Source organism: Anolis sagrei, chromosome X, assembly GCF_037176765.1.
Source record: "Anolis sagrei isolate rAnoSag1 chromosome X, rAnoSag1.mat, whole genome shotgun sequence".
In the NCBI taxonomy this organism is placed as follows: domain Eukaryota; kingdom Metazoa; phylum Chordata; class Lepidosauria; order Squamata; family Dactyloidae; genus Anolis; species Anolis sagrei.
In genome coordinates, this window is record NC_090034.1 from 63,683,805 (window position 1) to 63,704,917 (window position 21,113).

Sequence of the window (21,113 nt, forward strand, 5' to 3'; positions counted from 1 at the left end):
CAAATAAACAGCCACAAACACATAAACGTCCTTTTTCAAGAAAGTTGACTTTTTTGCCTCCAATTTAGTGGGACTTGGTAGTTTTGATAGTAGGATGTAAAATTAATACACGGGTTGGGAATCACGGCTGTATACTAGGTTGATCTATCTAAGCCACCTGTCAACCAGTATTTTCCTAATCAGATAATGACATCCTTTAAATAACTCTTAATCAACAACTTATTCTAGATTTCCCAAGAGGTTCTCCAGAGCTTAAAAGGGGCAGCTACCGTATCTTCACAATACATCAAGGAACGGAAGCAGGTTAACATCTCGTGCTTTTTTCTTTTCATCCTATCACATTCGTGCAACATCTTTGTGAATCCGTTCTACAAACGTTAGCACGTATGATCTCTCCCACTGAAATACAGAGCTAGTTTATCTTAATTTCTTCCTAATATTTAGGTGGAATCGTTTTCCTGCAGTTTGAATCACGCATGCCCTAGGGAGTATCTAAACTAGAATTAATGTTGTTAAACACCACATTAACTGGCATGGTTCAATGATATGAAATCATGGGGGTAGAGGCAAGGCACCAGCACTTTGGCTGAAAAGGCTAAAGACCTTCTATGGGAATTCCTTTGAAATTTACAGATAGATTGAAAAATCTGAAGTAACATGACAATATTTTGCCAAACTTTAACAAACTCAGGTGGAAGTTAAAAGTCTGAAAGGACATGCACATTATTTTTCACGACATTCTCAAAATAAGATCATTGGCCTTTATGCAGACAATGTACTCCAAACCATTCTTGAGACAATTTTCTATAGAATAATAGTAGATGCAATAGCAGATATCCATAATTCTCAGATACATATTCCAAAACCAAGACCCAAACAAAACAAATAACTGAAAAAATATTTGCAACTCTGAAAAAAAAACACAACAATATGCATTGCCAAGGCTGCTGTTCGCTGTACGAGAATAGCACAAATATGTGTGGCGAAATAAACAGCATTAAGTTGTTGTCAGTTTTTTTCGGGCTATATGGCCATGGTCTAGAGGCATTCTCTCCTGATGTTTCGCCTGCATCTATGGCAAGCATCCTCAGAGGTAGCGAGGTCTGTTGGAACTAGGAAAAAGGGTTTATATATATGTGGAATGACCAGGGTGAGACAAAGGACTCTTGTCTGCTGGAGCTAGGTGTGAATGTTTCAACTGACCACCTTGATTAGCATATAATGGCCTGACAGTGCCTAGAGCAAACTTGTTGAGAGGTGATTAGATGTCCTTGTTTGTTTCCCCTCTGTTGTTGTGCTGTTGTAATTTTAGAGTTAGAGAAACAGCAACAAAAAAGCCCACTATATGGTTCAGATATGTGGATGACACTTTCACCATTTGGAGCCATGGAGAAGAAGAACTAAACAGGTTCCTGGACCATCTTAACAGCATCCACCCAAACATCCAGTTCACCATGGAAAAAGAAAATGAAGGAAGACTGCCTTTTCTAGATGTCCTAGTCATCCGCAAACCAGATCAACAATTGGGTCACACCGTTTACAGAAAACCCACACACACAGATAGATATCTACATAAAAACTCCAACCATCACCCAAGTCAAAAAAAGAAGCACCATTAAAGCCTTGGCGGATTGTGCAAAACGAATCTGCGAACACCACCTCCTTCAAGATGAACTGAACCACCTCAACTGGGCTCTACAGGCCAATGGATACTCCACCTCAGACATCAGAAGAGCTGCAAGACCAAGAACAAGCCACGAGAGTAAAGATGAAGATCCACCCAGAGGAAAAGTATTCTTGCCATACATCAAGGGAACCACTGACCGCAGAGGGAAACTGATGAGGAAACACAACATACAAACAATCTACAAACCCACCAAGAAAATCCAACAAATGCTACGTTCAGCAAAGGACAAGAGGGATCCTCTGCAGGAGTCTACCGTATACCATGCAGCTGTGGACAAGTCTACATAGGGACCACCAAACGCAGCATTGCCCAAACACGAATCAAGGAACATGAAAGGCACTGCAGACTACTTCAACCAGAGAAGTCAGCCATAGCAGAGCACCTGATGAACCAACCTGGACACAGCAGTTTATCTGAGAACACAGGAGTTCTGGACCACTCTCACAACCACCATGTCAGACTACAGAGAGAAGCCATTGAAATACACAAGCATGTGGACAATTTCAACAGAAAGGAGGAAACCATGAAAATGAACAAAATCTGGCTACCAGTATTTAAAAACTCGAAAATTACAACAGCACAACAACAGAGAGGAAACGAACAAGGACATCTAATCACATCTCAACAAAAGTTTGCTCCAGGCACTGTCAGGCCATTATATGCTAATCAAGGTGGTCAGTTGAAACATTCACACCTAGCTCCAGCAGACAAGAGTCCTTTGTCTTACCCTGGTCATTCCCCAGATATATAAACCCTTTTTCCTAGTTCCAACAGACCTCACTACCTTTGAGGATGCTTGCCATAGATGCAGGCGAAACGTCAGGAAAGAATGCCTCTAGACCATGGCCATATAGCCCGAAAAAACCTACAACAACCCAGTGATTCCAGCCATGAAAGCCTTAGACAATACATCAAACAGCATTAAATCCCGCATCTTAGCAAAGAACAACTGTGCCTTGTTTTATCCCTGAGAAGCACATTTATTGATTCACGTAGGAGTCAATGCTAAAAAAATCAACCCAGATGATATGTTTTGGGAGAATATAGGCAGTGTCTACTCCTCCATCACTCACAGCCCTACATGCTGGAAAGTACTGAAGAAACATATGCCATTATCTCTTCAGAAACAAAGAAGAGTGGAAGAATTCTAGCTATGTGAGTAATTGTCAAATATTCTAGAATCATACAATCATAGTGTTGCATGAGCCCTCAACCTAACCCCCTTCTGCCATGCCCCCATTTTACAAAAATCTCCAAAGAAAAACACTCCACCCAAGCCAACAACACTCACCATCCACACTTTTTCCTAAAGTTTAGGTAGAATCTCCTTTTCTGGAGCTTGAATCCATTCCTGCGTTGTGTCCTAGTCTCCACAGCAGCAGAAAACAAGCCTGTTCCTTCCTCAATATTCCTTTCACATATTTAAACATGGCTATCATGTCGACTCTTAGCTTTCCCTTCTCTCAGCCAAACACCCCCAACTTCCTCAGCTACTTCTTCTTTAGAGGGATCAATTGTTTCCTGACCTTTAGCCCTTTTAGTCACTATTTTGGACAAGCTTCCAGCTTTCCTATAATCAATCATAGAATCATAGAATCAAAGAGTTGGAAGAGACCTCATGGGCCATCCAGTCCCAACCCCCTGCCAAGAAGCAGGAATACTGCATTCAAAGCACCTCTGACAGATGGCCATCCAGCCTCTATTTAAAAGCTTCCAAAGAAGGAGCTTCCACCACACTCCAGGGCAGAGAGTTCCACTGCTGAACGGCTCTCATAGTCAGAAAGTTCTTCCTCATGTTCAGATGGAATCTCATCTCTTGTAGTTTGAAGCCACTGTTCCGCGTCCTAGTCTCCAGGGAAGCAGAAAACAAGCTTGCTCCCTCCTCCCTGTGACTTCCTCTCACATATTTATACATGGCTATCATATCTCCTCTCAGCCTTCTCTTCTTCAGCCTAAACATGCCCAGCTCCTTAAGCTGCTCCTCATAGGGCTTGTTCTCCAGACCCTTAATCATTGTAGTCGCCCTCCTCTGGACACATTCCAGCTTGTCAATGTCTCTCTTGAATTGTGGTGCCCAGAATTGGACACAATATTCCAGGTGTGGTCTAACCAAAGCAGAATAGAGGGGTAGCATTGATAAAAATGTGGAGTAGCACTGAGCCCAGGACAGAACACAGCAGCGCCCCACCGGTACGTCACTCCAGCATGAAGAGGAGCCATTGGTGAGCACCACCTAACCAGTTTGTTGTGCACTGAACTCCTGTATGTTGTGCACCGAGCTCCAGGAGCTGGTGCTGCAGCTATAGAGAGAGTTTGGTTTCAGCAAGGACTTTAATGAGGTCTCCCATGATATTCTCACAAAAACAGTTTCAAAGGATTGAAAGAAGATAGGGGAAACAGAGAGGAAGTGATCAGCAGAGCTTTAGGTTTGTACATTAAATTCGACAGTGCATAAGAATCATATAAACCCAACTGCATGAAAAGGCCCAGAAAAACCTGGAGCCCCAGGGAGGTGGTAGCCCAGACACAGGCCAACTTCAGCCATCCTCCAGGTGTTTTGGACTTCAACTCCCACCATTCCTAACAGCCTAACAGTCGATAGGTAGATACCGGCTGTTCGGAATGGTGGAGTTGAAGTCCAAAACACCTGGAGGGAAGGCTGAAGTTGGCCTGTGCCTGGAATATATGATATCGAATGCTATAGAATATCTACAGGGGCATAAAGACCAAAAGAGCAGGGCAGTAGCCGGGGGGGGGGGGGAGGGTGTTAAAAGTTTAACCCTGCCCTGAAATGTGTCAGGTTAAACAAGAAACCTGATTTACTCATAACTTGGTTAACCAGTTAAAATTCTTGAGTAAACCAGGTTTTACTCAAGGGGGGGGGGGGGTTAGAACCTTTTCGGGGGAGTGGGGGTTAGAACCCTTAACCCCCCTCACACACCTCTGGCCATGGCCCTGAAAAGGACTGTTGATATTATTGGATGCAGAGAAGGCATTTGATAATATTTATTGGCATTTTTAGATAGGCTGTTAGGAATTATGGGAGTTAGAGTCCAAAACATCTGGAGGGGTGCAGGTTGGCCCGTGCCTGTGGTAGCCTCTAGGCTCTGTAGATCCCAGTTTGCCCAACTGGTGACCCAGTTCTTCCTGCAGCTTAGCCATGGCATCCTGTTGTTTTTAAATTGTTCTAAATTGCTTTTAAACTTTGTTAGATTTTAGCTATTCTTGTAAGCCGCTCCAAGCCCCAGGGGAGTGGCGGCATATAAGTTTAAATAATAAATAATTAATAAATAAGTAAAATCCAAGGCAGCCCTCGGGATTCATTATGTTTATACCTATGCCTTTGACTGTTGATGATTTTGTTTTGCACTTTATTGTATTTTAACATGTTGGAAGCCACTTTGGGTCCCTTTGTGGAGAAAAGCGGGATATAAATAAAGATTATTATTATTATTATTATTATTATTATTATTACTATTATCTCTCACCTGCCTCCTCTCACCCCAGTCTTAGTCCCATGTGGTTCTCATCTGGCCTCATTCACTAACTTAAGGCTGTCATGAATCAGGGCACAAGCAGACTGTTGTAGTACAGTGTGATAGTAACATTACTACTACTGGTAGAAGGGAGAAGAGGGCTGCGCAGGTGTTGGAGGAAGAGCAGCAGCGAAAGTGGATAAGAGACATATTCATGGCTCCAAGTGATTCTGAGTCTTTTGAGGGTTTCTCAGATTGTGAAATGGGGGAAGGAGAGGAAAGCGGGGAGTAAAGCGGGCTACTTGAGAACAATCCGTGATATACTTAGCGCTCCAACAGAAGATGAAGACTTTGTGGGTTTTGAAAGGAGTGATGGGACTGGGAGTGACGATGGGGAGGAGGATGCTTTAGACTGGACCCGTGTGCAGGAGATTAGGAACATCTGTACTCAGCCTACATCCAGTGATGACTTTGAGGGGTTTGCAGAGGACTGGCAATCAGGGAACACTTGGGAAGACCTAAGTCTTGAAAGACACTGGCAAAGGTGGAGAGATGAGAGGCATTGCTCAGTTGCAGGGAATGGGGCAGTTGAAAGTGATGATAAAAGGGTGGGGAGCAGTTCATCCTCTGATGAGGAATTATAGGATATAAGTTGGTTTGTTTTCAATGGGTCTTTGCAGAAGGCAAAGTGTCTAACTGGATTGGATCTTTGTTACTGCCATTACTCTCAAGTTTGGGTCCTTGGACTACAGATCTCCGTGTTTCCGTGTCTTCTGGCTGAAACTCCGTAAGTGCTGACTTCAACCTCCCCTTTGACTCTGGACTGTGTTTTGACGACGACTTCGTTATTTGGACTGCTTCATCTCATTTTGGACGTGCCTGGACTTCGGACTGTTTTTGGACTTCAATTTTGCACCTTGTTTTCTTGTGCTTTTTGGACCATTTTGAATTTCAAGCAGATTGCTGTAACTTTTTGTTATCCCAGATTATACTCCGGTATAATCCAGATTATATTTAAATTGGGTTTTTTGCTTAGTGATTGCTATAGACTCTTAGTTTGTGCTAGAGGCACTGAGTTGAGTGTCTCTAAGCCTTTTTTGTGTTTAATAAACCTTTGTTTGGATCTTTTATACTGTGTTTGGCCTTCTTGAGGCTTCTGGGTCTTGACACAGACCCAACACGCACATTCAGCTTTCCTTCTTTACAAATGCAACCTCTTATATGCATATCTGCTGGGATTGTAAATATGTACAAGATTTTTGAGAAATTGTTATAAGGGACATAGAAAATATTATGAATATAGAAATTAGAAGGAACCCGGCAGAAATATTGCAATCAATTAAAAAAGAGATGAAGGGAAAGATAAGAGGGAAATTTTTTAATAGATATGCTATTAACGTCAGCTAGATTATTAATAGCAAAATATTGGAAGGGGGAAATGATGACTGGTATAAAGAAGCCTGGAGAATGGCGTTGAATGATAAACTAACGTCAAATTTAAAGAAGGGACTATGTGGGAAAATGACTTTGAAAGTATCTGGAGAAGGTTTTTAGAAATAGTATTGGGAAAAGAATATGGGGATTTACCTCCATGGAAAGAACGGCACTTTGGGTGGGATTTTAGAAGAAGAGACGGCTCTGGAGAAGGGGGGCATGGGAACAGAAGGAAATAAAGGAAGGGGGGAAATGTATAGACATAAGAATGGTGAACTCATGTTTCATACAAGTCTATATAATTGTTAACCCTTAAAAAGGCAACCTCTTTGCTTACAAATTGTGAGGACTTACTCTCCCCTGAAAACAGTACTGAAGGCCCTGATTACTGTGGTGCCCATCAGGTTGAGGATGAATCCAGCAAAGACGGAGATCCTATGGCTGGGTCGAACGAGCAGTGGGGACATCCAGCTGCCTACCCTGGATGGCGAGGTGCTACGCCCGTCATCATTGGTAAAGAGTCTGGGAGTCCTTTTGGACCCTCTGCTGACGATGGAGGCCCAGGTCTCCGCCGTTAGCAGAACCGCCTTCTTTCATCTGCGGCAGGCTAGACGGCTGGCCCCTACCTGTCCAGGGACGACCTAGCTACGGTTATCCAGGCCATGGTCATCTCAAGACTGGACTACTGTAACACCCTCTACATTGGCCTTCCTCTGTCGGTGATCCGGAAGCTCAAGTTGGTACAAAATGCAGCTGCTCGGCTTCTTGCGGGAATTCCGATGAGATGCCACATAACACCAATCTTACTACAGCTGCACTGGTTACCAATTGAGCACCGGATCACTTTCAAAGTGATGGTACTCACCTTTAAGGCCTTGCATGGTCTGGGGCCGATGCATCTGAGGGACCACCTCACCCCCTACCAACCCCAGAGATCCCTCCGTTCTGAGGACCAAGATCTATTGTAAGTCCCCAGTGTCAAGACCTTGCGTCTAACAACAACCAGACGCAGAGCCTTTACAGCAGTGGCACCATCACTCTGGAATACTCTGCCACCTGAAGTCCGTGCCTTGCGGGACTTACCAGCTTTCCGCAGGGCATGTAAGACATACCTGTTTTGACAGGCTTTTAATGTTTGATATTGTTGTTTTTAAATTGTTTTAAATTGCTTTTAAATTTTGTTAGATTTTAGCTATTCTTGTAAGCCGCTCCGAGCCCCAGGGGAGTGGCGGCATGTAAGTTTAAATAATAAATAAATAAAATAATAAAAATCTTTCAAAGGTGCAGGCCATGCATATGCAGGCAAAATATCTACCGCCATTAAAGTATCCTCTTTTAAATGTTGCATATCTACCAAATCTGCCTGCTATTGAGAATCCATATCAGAAACAATCCTCTTATTTCTTCTAAAGTGCACCTTTGCTCATTTTGCATCTTCATCGACCCATCAACCTTTAACATGTCTTTGAGTCAGGATGCGGCTATGCTTTGAAATTTCTTAAAAGAGAGCTTCCACTCCTCTGAAACTCTTGAGACTCCCCAAGTTAAAATAGATCCTTTTAAATAAAGCATTCTACAATGTCAATGAAGCCTGTGAAATCGTGCTGGTATTCTAACAAAAATGGTAATGGTATAAAGATACTGGATGGGTAAAGACTCTGTAGTTTACTGATGTATCTCTGCAAATTAAACATCTTTCCCTTAGAATCATAGAATCATAGAATCATAGAATCAAAGAGTTGGAAGAGACCTCATGGGCCATCCAGTCCAACCCCCTGCCAAGAAGCAGGAACATTGCATTCAAATCACCCCTGACAAATGGCCATCCAGCCTCTGCTTAAAAGCTTCCAAAGAAGGAGCCTCCACCACACTCCGGGGCAGAGAGTTCCACTGCTGAACGGCTCTCACAGTCAGGAAGTTCTTCCTAATGTTCAGATGGAATCTCCTCTCTTGTAGTTTGAAGCCATTGTTCCGCGTCCTAGTCTCCAAGGAAGCAGAAAACAAGCTTGCTCCCTCCTCCCTGTGGCTTCCTCTCACATATTTATACATGGCTATCATATCTCCTCTCAGCCTTCTCTTCTTCAGGCTAAACATGCCCAGTTCCCTAAGCCGCTCCTCATAGGGCTTGTTCTCCAGACCCTTGATCATTTTAGTCGCCCTCCTCTGGACACATTCCAGCTTGTCAATATCTCTCTTGAATTGTGGTGCCCAGAATTGGACACAATATTCCAGATGTGGTCTAACCAAAGCAGAATAGAGGGGTAGCATTACTTCCTTAGATCTAGACACTATGCTCCTATTGATGCAGGTCAAAATCCCATTGGCTTTTTTTGCCGCCACATCACATTGTTGGCTCATGTTTAACTTGTTGTCCACGAGGACTCCAAGATCTTTTTCACACGTACTGCTCTCGAGCCAGGCGTCACCCATTCTGTATCTTTGCATTTCGTTTTTCCTGCCAAAGTGGAGTATCTTGCATTTGTCACTGTTGAACTTCATTTTGTTAGTTTTGGCCCATCTCTCTAATCTGTCAAGATCGTTTTGAATTCTGCTCCTGTCCTCTGGAGTATTGGCTATCCCTCCCAATTTGGTGTCGTCTGCAAACTTGATGATCATGCCTTCTAACCCTTCATCTAAGTCGTTAATAAAGATGTTGAATAGGACCGGGCCCAGGACGGAACCCTGCGGCACTCCACTTGTCACTTCTTTCCAAGATGAAGAGGAAGCATTCGTGAGCACTCTCTGTGTTCGTCCACTTAACCAATTACAGATCCACCTCACCATAGTTTTGCCTAGCCCACATTGGACTAGTTTCCTTGCCAGAAGGTCATGGGGGACCTTGTCGAAGGCCTTACTGAAATCCAGGTACGCTACATCCACGGCATTCCCCGCATCTACCCAGCTTGTAGCTCTATCGAAGAAAGAGATCAGATTAGTCTGGCATGACTTGTTTTTGATAAATCCATGTTGACTATTAGCGATGACCGCATTTGTTTCTAAGTGTTTGCAGACCGCTTCCTTAACTATTTTTTCCAGAATCTTGCCCGGTATCGACGTGAGACTGACCGGACGGTAGTTGTTTGGGTCATCCTTTTTTCCCTTCTTGAAGATTGGGACCACATTGGCCCTCCTCCAATCTGCTGGAACTTCTCCCGTTCTCCAAGAACTCTCAAAGATGGTTGCCAATGGTTCCGAAATGACTTCCGCTAGTTCCTTCAATACTCTGGGGTGTAGTTGATCTGGCCCTGGAACACTTCTTAAGGGTTTGTTACATTTGCACAAACAATGGTAAGGCAGCACTTTCAATCTAATCAACACTGGTATATACAACAAGAGGAAATCACAGATAAAAAAAAAACATACCTTATCTTAAGGATAAAATTTGCAGCAGTCTCACAAAAGAATGCATCAGAGTTGTTCAGAAGATATGGTATTTTATCACACCTTTGCCATTGGGAACACTGTGAAAAAAAATGGAATTCCTGTATTTCATCACATATAATATTATTATATTTGGGCAAACAAAAAGAGAATGTTTCAACAGAGACCAAGTCACAAGAACAGACCCTTTTTAAACGTGCCACTTTTTTTATAACTCCCACCCAAAGAGCCTATGATGGCAACACATTTCATCTTGCAGGAGGCCAAAGCTCTCCTCTGGGTGGGATTAATCAAAATGAGAAGATATGCTGCCATGATGCCACAATCGCATGGGAGGAATGATGTGGTAGAGGAACAAAAACCGTCTTTGCTGCAAGAGTCAGGTTATGGAAGTCAAGATCCAAAAGTCTGCTCTTGACTGACTTGCAGGCTTCCACGTTTGCAAGCATTAAGAGTGCTTCCAAAGGCAGGTCAATTGCTTCGATCTTTCTGAGAATCAAAGAATACCATTCTGAAATAAAATGATCTGATAACAGAGAGGGAATATAGCTATCGGGGTCTGCTTTTAGCCATGTATAAATATGTGAGAGGAAGCCACAGGGAGGAGGGAGCAAGCTTGTTTTCTGCTTCCTTGGAGACTAGGACGCGGAACAATGGCTTCAAACTACAAGAGAGGAGATTCCATCTGAACATGAGGAAGAACTTCCTGACTGTGAGAGCCGTTCAGCAGTGGAACTCTCTGCCCCGGAGTGTGGTGGAGGCTCCTTCTTTGGAAGCTTTTAAACAGAGGCTGGATGGCCATCTGTCAGGGGTGATTTGAATACAATATTCCTGCTTCTTGGCAGGGGGTTGGACTGGATGACCCATGAGGTCTCTTCCAACTCTTTGATTCTATGATTCTATGATTCTATGAAAATGTATATGCAGCCAGGATTATATAACTCTCATCCATGTTCAGGTTTAAAGAGTGGTTTGACTTGTCTCAATGCTTAGAACGGCATAAGACACACATTTAGGAAGCCCCATTAGTTTCCAGAGAAACTTGCAATGTGGTGTATTAAATGACTTATTGATTGCAGAAATCCAAATGGGGAATAGCCTTTCAGCAACAGAGAACCAATCCTAGCCACAAAACCATTGAGGGCTCCAGAAATATATTGATTACCCTTACTGTAGAAGAAACAATATTTTGCTGCAATGTTGGTATGTGCAGAAGCCATGATTGCTTGTCGCTGTGAGAGCCACGGCAGGTTATATCTATAGCAAATACCGAGGTATCAAAAGTATTTAGAATCATAGAATCATAGAATCAAAGAGTTGGAAGAGACCTCATGGGCCATCCAGTCCAACCCCCTGCCAAGAAGCAGGAATACCGCACTCAAATCACCCCTGACAGATGGCCATCCAGCCTCTGCTTAAAAGCTTCCAAAGAAGGAGCCTCCACCACACTCTGGGGCAGAGAGTTCCACTGCTGAACGGCTCTCACAGTCAGGAAGTTCTTCCTAATGTTCAGATGGAATCTCCTCTCTTGTAGTTTGAAGCCATTGTTCCGCGTCCTAGTCTCCAAGGAAGCAGAAAACAAGCTTGCTCCCTCCTCCCTGTGGCTTCCTCTCACATATTTATACATGGCTATCATATCTCCTCTCAGCCTTCTCTTCTTCAGGCTAAACATGCCCAGTTCCCTAAGCCGCTCCTCATAGGGCTTGTTCTCCAGATCCTTGATCATTTTAGTTGCCCTCCTCTGGACACATTCCAGCTTGTCAATATCTCTCTTGAATTGTGGTGCCCAGAATTGGACACAATATTCCAGATTTGACCTGTTCAATTTTGTGGCCCCTGATCTGCCAAAACATGGGCTTCCACTTTCTGGCAAAAATGAGAAGTTTGGATTTAACATAGCTAATTTCCAGTCTATTTATTTCAGGGTAATTGGCAAAACAATGAATTAAGCGTTTAAGGCCGATACTAGATAAGGACAATAACACAGCATCATCTGCATATAAGAGTAAGGGAACATGTGTAGAATGGAGCTTGGGGACTATGACCATTCACCAATGCTAAAGCCTGGGGTAAATCATACGGAAATATGTTGAACAAAGTAGGAGCCAGTGTGCAGCCCTGCTTGACCCCATGTGTGGTCCTAATTTGAGAAGTTAGCTGGCCTTCCTCAGAGCACACAGTAAAGAATCATTGCAGGCAGCATCTTTCCTCTGTGCGCACACACACACACAGCAACATACATGTCCCTCATTCAGGATCCAGTTCTTCCTGGGTCCTTCTCACCTGCCTGAGGTTTTCTCAAAGTCATTGGCTTATACAGGGGCTCCTCTTACTAATAACCTCTGGAGAGTGCATTTGCTAAGACAGGATCGGCGTGATTAGCAACAGTCCATTTTTCAAAGTGGTGCCTCATTTACAAGTCCTTCATTATTATTATTATTATTATTATTATTATTATTATTATTAAACTTTATTTGTACCCCGCTAGCATCTCCTGAAGGACTCGATGCGGCTTACAAAGGCCAAGGCCACAACAACAACAACAACAGACAATACAATGCTAGCAAATTAAAAATATAAGCAATAACAACAACAAAACATAACACTATTACGCAATAAAACCAGGGCCGGGCCAATGAAGGGTACAGGTTAAAAAAGTGCTGGGTGTAAGAGGTGATATGTTGGGATTCTGGGCAAGTGCAATGTGCAGAGAGTCTTAAGCTCTAATAAAGTGCTTCTGGGACGTAGTGCTGGAGGTTATCCTATTCAGGAAAGGCACATCAGAATAGCCAGGTCTTCAAGTTCTTCCTAAAGACTGCCAACGTAGGTGCTGGTCTAATGTCTTTGGGGAGGGTGTTCCAAAGTCGGGGGCAACCACAGAGAAGGCCCTGTCCATCGTCCCCACCAAACGAGCCTGCAACGCAGGTGGAATCGTGAGCAGGGCCTCTCCGGATGAACGGAGGGAACGCGTGGGTTCATATACGGAGATGCGGTCACGCAGGTAGGCAGGTCCCAAACCGTTTAGGGCTTTGTAGGTAAGCACCTGCACCTTGAATTGGGCTCGGTAGGTAAACGGCAGACAATGGAGCTCCTTAAACAGGAGGGTTGACCTCTCTCTGTAAGGGGCGCCAGTTAACATCCTGGCCGCCGCCCGTTGAACAAGTTGGAATTTCCGAGCCGTTTTCAAGGGCAGCCCCACGTAGAGCGCATTACAGTAATCCAACCTAGAGGTGACTAAGGCATGGACCACCCCGGCCAGATCAGCCTTTGCGAGGTACAGTCGCAGCTGGCGCACAAGTCTTAGTTGTGCAAAAGCCCTCCCGGATACCGCCGACGCCTGAGCCTCAAGCATAAGTGATGAATCCAAGAGGACTCCCAAGCTGCGGACCTGTGACTTCAGGGGGGATGTAACCCCGTCCAGCACAGGTTGCCACCCTATACCCCGATCCGGTTTACGATCGACCAGGAGGACCTCTGTCTTGTCGGGATTGATCTTCAACTTGTTCTCCCTCATCCAGATAGCCACAGCGGCCAGGAACTCGTCCAGCACTCGAGGGGCTTCCTTGGAATTAGGTGGAAATGAGTAATATAGTTGTGTGTCATCTGCGTAGAGATGACACCTAACTCAAAAACTCCGGATGACCTCTCCCAGTGGTTTCATGTAGATGTTAAAAAGCATGGGAGACAGAACCTCCCCTGATGGGGTTCGCAGCCATGTTAGGATGTGGGTAAAGGTATTTCACCTCCCCAAACCCCACCAGGATTTAAAGTGGGTCATGGAGGGCATTGTGTGCCAATTCTGGTCCAGATCCATTGTTGGCAGAAGTAACAGTGTTTTCTGGAAGTTGGAGCCATCTTCAAAAATGCATACAAACAAACATAGATATAGTATATACATTCATATTATAGATATATAGATATATGTAGATAAATATAGATATATAGATATAGATTATTCCTATGCCACCTTTCTGGACAGCTATTAAAGGTGCAGAGCCTTCCTTTCTTTTCATGCACCTAACCTAATGCTAGAATGTGTTGAGAATCAACTGATCAGGCACAAGGGCCACCAAAATGTCCATAATGTCACTACAGCCTATGCTGGTTCAGGACTAATGGAAGTTACAGTTCAAATAACACCTTGAGAGTCACATACTGCATAGTAATGATATATGTGCACAATGCCTGTTTTGAATACAAGAGGTTGCAAATTGAATTCTAGATAAACTTAGCAATGAAGGGGAAAGGGAGGCAAGCCTTACAGGGAGAAATTTAACTTCATGGTCAATCATATGGTTTGCTTGTAAAATCTGTCCAACATCTCCAGCTTGTTGTTGTTCATTCATTCAGTCGTCTCCGACTCTTCGTGATCTCATGGACCAGCCCACGCCAGAGCTCCCTGTCGGCCGTCACCACCCCCAGCTCCTTCAAGGTCTGTCCAAACGCATCTCCCTTTACGTCCCATCTCGGAGTCTGAGATCTTCTGGGGAGGCCCTGCTCTCGACCCCGCCTCTGTCACAAGTGAGATTGGTGGGGACGAGGAGCAGGGCCTTCTCAGTGGTGGCCCCTCACCTATGGAATTCACTCCCCGGGGAGATCAGATCAGCAACATCCCTCCTTACATTCAGAAAGAAATTAAAGACGTGCATATGGGACCAGGCGTTTGGGCACTCTGGCAGATGAATAAGGGACTGTGACGATGGATAGGAATTGGACAATGGTGGAACGAAATATGAACTCTGAGTTGGTGAACGCTGTGTCTGAGATTGGCTATTGATTGTGTGATATATTGTTTTTAAGTGTTTTAATTGTTGACGATTTAATTGCTGGTTTTATATGTTATTGTATTTGTGTAGGTACCGAGATGTGTCTTTTGTAAGCCGCCCTGAGTCCCCCCTCGGGGGTTGAGAAGGGCGGGGTATAAGTACGCGAAATAAATAAATAATAAATAAGGTCAGTCCAGTCACTTCAAGGATGCCATCCATCCATCTTGCCCTTGGTCGGCCCCTCTTCCTTTTACCTTCTACTTTCCCCAGCATAATTGTCTTCTCTAGACTTTGCTGTCTCCTCATGATGTGGCCAAAGTACTTCAACTTTGTCTCTAGTATCCTTCCCTCCAGTGAGTAGTCGGGCTTTATTTCCTGGAGGATGGACTGGTTGGATCTTCTCGCAGTCCAAGGTACTCTCAGAACTTTCCTCCAACACCACAGCTCAAAAGCATCGATCTTCCTTCGCTCAGCCTTCCCTAAGGTCCAGCTCTCACATCCGTAGGTTACTACAGGGAATACCCTGGCTTTGACTATGCAGATCTTATTTTATTTTATTTCATCTCCAGCAAGTATTGAGAAAACACTGTGTCTGCAGCCACTGCCGATCCGTGCAGACAGAACTGGGCTAAAAGGACCAGCAGTTGTCTGACTTGACATAAAGGAGCTTCCTTTATTTTCAGAAAGGAAGTAGAGAAAACTAGAAAATGAAAACACCTCCCAGATAGGTCAACTGTGTTTTCATTCTGTGGTTTTCTATTTTCTTAGACACATTCCAGAAGAAGCGATGCAGAGCACAAAACTGCACTGTGTATTTTAAGACATATAACATTTTCCTGCGGATAGATACAATTCAGCTGCGACAGGAAGAAGCAGGAAAGCATTGCATGTGTGTGCCTAAATGTTTTCCATAAAAAATTCTGACGTCCTTCCCATGTCAGGCATATTTTTAAACAACATAATGAGAAGTGCTTCTGCCTTGCAAATTTCTGTTCATTACCTGCACTCTGTCAATACAAAATATATACGACAAACCACAGCAGCAACTGCAGAACACTGGAAATATAGAACAAGATATATATTTTCTGGGGTTCTAATTATGATAATAAAAACATTGCTGACTTTCTTTAGGAGTAATAACTGGTAGTCTGCCTGAAGTAATATGTGTATGATCATTTAGCACAACCTTGTGGGTTTCTAGGAAAAACTACATGCCCTTAAGGAAAGAATGCTTCTTTTGAAACAGTTTACTTGGATCTGGGCCTGAATTTATGTGTATGCATCGGGAGAGGGTTAAATTAACCTGTTGCCCTTCAACTACAGCCCTGTTTCATCTTTGATTCCCATACTTTCGGTTGATATTTATTTATTATTTATTTATTTAGAAATTTTGTCTTTTCACCTCCGTCGAGGGACTCAGGCCAGTTTCCAACAACAATATCACAAACAATCGTTAAAAACATCATATAACACATGACACAAAAACATTAAAATAGCAAAATACAGTCCTATAATTACAATGATCAGTCGTCACAATAAAATCGTTCACCATCATCCATCCATATTGCAGGATATTGATTCACACGTCAAATGCCAGTTTCCAGAGCCAAGTCTTCACCCGTTTTCTGAACGTCAGGATAGAAGGGGCCATTCTGATCTCCAGTGGAAGGGAGTTTCAGAGCTGAGGGGCCACCACCGAGAAGGCCCTGTCCCTCGTCCCCACCAAACGCACTTGTGAGGCTGGTGGGACCGAGAGCAGGGCCCCTCCAGACGATCTTAACAATCTTGATGATTCATAGGGGAGAATGCGTTCGGACAGGTAAACTGGGCCGGAGTCGTTTAGGGCTTTATAGGTTAACACCAGCACTTTGAATTGTGCTCGGAAGCTAATTGGCAGCCAGTGGAGCTGGCGCAACAGAGGAGTAGTATGCTCCCTGTATCCCGCTCCTGTTAACAATCTGGCTACCGCTCGTTGGACTAGTTGGAGCTTCCGAGCAGTCTTCAGAGGCAACCCCACGTAGAGAGCATTGCAGTAGTCTAAACGGGATGTAACCAGAGCGTGGACCACCATGGCCAAGTCAGACTTCCCAAGGTACAGGCGCAGCTGGCACACAAGTTTTAATTGTGCAAAAGCTCCCCTGACCACCGCCGAAACCTGGGGCTCCAGGCTCAGCGATGAGTCCAGGATCACTCCCAAGCTGCAAACCTGCGCCTTCAGGGGGAGTGTCACCCCGTCAAGCACAGGCTGTAAACCTATGCCCTATTCGGCCCTTCGACTGACCAGGAGTACCTCTGTCTTGTCTGGGTTTAGTTTCAATCTGTTGTCCCTCATCCAGTCCATTACAGCGGCCAAGCACCGGTTCAGGACTTGAACAGCCTCCTTAGTAGCAGGTGGGAAGGAGTGACAGAGCTTGACATCATCTGCGTACAGATGACATCGCACCCCGAAACTCCGGATGATCTCTCCCAACGGCTTCATGTATATGTTGAACAACACAGGGGACAGTACTGAACCCTGCGGGACTCCACAGTACAAAGGCCGTGGGGTCGAGCAGGAGTCCCCTAGCGACACCTTCTGGGATCGACCCTCGAGGAAGGACTGGAGCCACTGCAGAGCAGTACCCCGAGGCCCATTCCCGCGAGGTGTCCCAGGAGGATACAGTGGTCGATGGTATCGAAGGCCGAAGAGAGGTCCAGCAGAACCAGCATAACGGAGGTCTACTACTTCAAAGGAAAAAGAGTCTACCATGAGAAACAGAAGCCACCCTGCATGGTTCAAGAGCCCACAATTAGAAAAATGGCCAGCAGACATATGAAAGAAGTACAAGGGAGATAGAGAGTATACAAAATTTGAACTAATGAGTGTTCGAAGAGAGGCTAAAACAGGGAATGAAACAGTTAAAGGCACAACAAGTGATATCTACAAAATACTGATGGAAGAAGAGCAGAAGCAAGGCTACCTCAAAGAAACATGGGGAAAAGATGGTGGAAAAGTTTGAAGGTACAATTATGGAAGGAAATATGGGGTGTGTGTATTTTGAAAAAATGTCTGTAAAGATTAAAGAAAATGATTATATGATTGTATGGAGGTGGTACTTAACTTCAGTCAGATTAAACCAGATGGATAAGAAATATTCAAATCAATGTCTTAGAGGATGTCAAGAAAGAGGTTCATATATCCATAACGCAAATATACACAAAACTTTTGGGAAATTATATTTAAAGAGATAAGAGAGGTGACAAAAACTGAGCTAACGAGTAGCCCAGAAATAGCTTTACTATTGAGATATGATACTACTAAAATACCACAAGAAATAAAGTTCATCTCCAATTTATTAACTGTTCTGTCGCGTGCTGGGCCTGTAAAGAATTTCCTTTAGAACAGGACATGCAACCTTTGCCCAGCGGGAAGCCAGGGGGCCCAAAAAGAAACTCTTAGAAAATTTCCACCACAAACAGTCTTTAGAGGGCTTGTGAAATATAACAAAGTCTTTTATTGATGAACAAACAAACAGAAACTTCTCTTGTCTTCAAAAGGTTAAACAAATGCTTCCAGGCTTTTGTGCAACTGGTGGCTGTTACTTTACTTTAAAGGAAAATCCCTTTCTAACTTCGCCCAGGCTGACTGTGAACCTAAACCTAACTGATGTGGGCTCCACTACCGGGTTGAACTGCATCTCAAAGCACCGAGTGGACCTACCAGCAAGGCCTGTAGTCTCTTCAGCTGGAGTTCTTTGATATTCAAAGCTGGTTTTCCCTCCGAAATTCCTCAGAGCTTTAGGGCTGTTTCCCTGGGAATCTTTGGGAATTTTTGGATGCTCATAAGACTGTTTCCCCCCCGGAAAGTCTTAAGGGTTGAAGCTTTTGTACAGGGGAAGCTTGCACACGTCCTGTACAATAGCTTTCCTTGCTGAGACTAACTGAAAATGGCTCCCTTCCCTTCCCAATTGCCCTGAGCAAGGGGCGAAACATCTTTATTTATTTGGAGGAGTTTATTTTGTGGATAATATGTTAGATCTGGTAAAAATGTTGATGCCCAACCCAACAGGGTGAAAACACCACAGAAGTCAGTCATTGGCATTTTTAAATCAAAATTTAAAAAATAAAAGAAGAAGAAGTCACCCTGCACATTGATGTGGCTTGCGCAGGACAATGAAAGCCTCAAAAGTGGAGCTAAACTAGTCCCTTGGTTCACTGAGGAACTAACAGCAATGAAAAGGGCGAGAAGGGGACTAGATGGACAGTGGCAGAAAATGTAGTGTGGTTCCATTGGGAAAGAAGCCAAGATCTATCTGGAGGCCTATGGAAGGGCAATACCAGCAGCAAAAAAAAAAAAGACACTTTCATTGCTCTGCTGAATTACTCTTGACTACTCCAGGGCTCATATCAAAATTCATAATTTTGGCCCCAAAACCTGCCCTTGATGTATACATGAGGTCAGCTTATACATGCATATACATGGTACCTATCATTCCAGATGATATCTGGGAAGGAAGAATAATGTTTCTTTTCCTTCCACATACGATTTTTCAAAAACAAGAACATCAACTTATTCCACAACACTTTCAGAATACTTTTTCCAGTTCTGGCACACCTTTCATATTCTTCTCTAAACTATGACTGCATCAGTAACTGGTACCAGATAAAGGACTACTCGGCAACATGTGACTGGTATGCAACTGAAGATTTAGGTGAACCATAGACTTCAGTGTAGAAGAGTAGCCTGAATGGCCATGGTATTACAAGACTTCAAGTGACCAGAAAAACTTGTTTTTCCAAGGTCTTCAATCTACAACAAATTTCCCAATCTCTTGAATCTATTTTTATAACTCTTAGAAGCAATCAATTTTCAAAGTGTTACTTTGCTTTAGGAGACTGGCAATCCATATATTAATCCATGCCAAAAAAAATGAAGACAGAACATTGGATAACACCACTTTGCAGTGAGAGACAGATGAAAAGCATACAGCTGTAAAAAGGACAGCAGTATTTTGCAAACATCAAGATTAACATGGTCATCCATCCAACATTCACTCAACAACATGAAACAGCAGCGGAAAGAATCTCCACCAAATTACTTCCCAATTGAAAAAAAGCCTGTTGTGAAAAGCTCAGCGAAAGCTGTGCACAGCTGCAGGAGTTGGATGCATGGCTTGGTGACTTTGTCATGAAGCTTTTGGCATTAGCAGCATTTTCTGCCAATTACTTTGCTCCTTTTAGCTTCTCACTAGAATTGATGAGTGGTTTCAGCTACCACTAAACTGTGGGTCCGGGAGCCCGGTGTGTCAGGCAGCCAAGAGGTCTAAAGAGACACAGATGGGTGTGAAGGCAAATGCAGAAGTCTTTAATATCAGTGGCCAAAGAGGGTATCAGCAGAGCAAATGCTCAAAGTACTGACATAAAGCATTAGGAAATACAGAGCATTTTAATTCACTTTGACAGCTATTCAGAATACCTGCGCCAGCTCTGATTGGCTAAAAAGCAGTCAGGATAAGATATGTGCCCCCATTAGCTGAAAACTCAGTGAAGCAGCTTCCGAGGTTGGTCCTCCAGGTGGCGGGAAATTCAAAGAGCTGTCATTTGCTAGTACAAAGTTTCAGTCTGTGTAATGTTCCACCCCCGAGAGGGGCACGAAAACTAGAAATGTGGTTGGGCAATACGCAAAAGAATCCTTGAATGAGTCAATAGTCCGGCTCAGGTGAACACAAAGAGATAGGGAGATAGGGAGCATACACAAAGAGAAGGGAGCATACAACCCCCCTGTTGCGCCAACTCCACTGGCTACCGATCTGCTACCGGGCTGAATTCAAAGTGCTGGCGTTGGCCTTTAAAGCCCTAAACGGTTCCGGCCCAAGCTACCTATCTGACCGCATCTCTGCCTATGAACCCACCAGGACTTTGAGATCTTCCGGGGAGACCCTGCTCTCGATCCCACCTGCTTCTCAAGCTCGGCTGGCGGAGACGAGAGATAGGGCCTTCTCGGTGGTGGCTCCTCGGCTGTGGAATGCCCTTCCTACAGACATTAGACTAGCACCATCTCTAATGGTATTCCGCAAAAAGGTGAAGACCTGGATGTTTGTGCAGGCGTTTGAGTAATTTAGTGCAATCTGGTAATGGAACATAGGAATGGAACAATGGATGACGAACCTGGACTACGCTTGGATGATGAGAAGATTGGGTACGGTTGTTTTTTGTAATAATTGTGCATTGTAATTGCTTATTGGTAATTTATGGATAATGTGTTAAGTCAATTGTTATATGTTGTATGGAACCACTGCTGTTTCTACTGTTTTTACTGTTTGTGAACCGCTGTGAGTCGCCTTCGGGCTTGAGATACAGCGGTATATAAGCAAAGTAAATAAATAAATA

The 21,113-nt window shown here is 43.9% G+C and overlaps 1 protein-coding gene across 4 annotated transcripts in view; it reads right to left on the reverse strand.

The window, feature by feature from the left end:
* Positions 1-21,113, reverse strand: part of HIVEP3 (HIVEP zinc finger 3) — a 182,260-nt gene that overhangs the window by 141,619 nt on the left and 19,528 nt on the right. For 3 of the 4 annotated variants that reach the window (XM_067473637.1, XM_067473639.1, XM_067473635.1), the window contains exon 2: positions 9,961-10,058. The exons of the other annotated variant lie outside the window; for it this stretch is intronic. The gene's annotated coding sequence lies outside the window, so the exon portion shown is untranslated. The remainder of the gene's footprint in view (positions 1-9,960; positions 10,059-21,113) is intronic. 4 annotated transcript variants of the gene reach the window in all.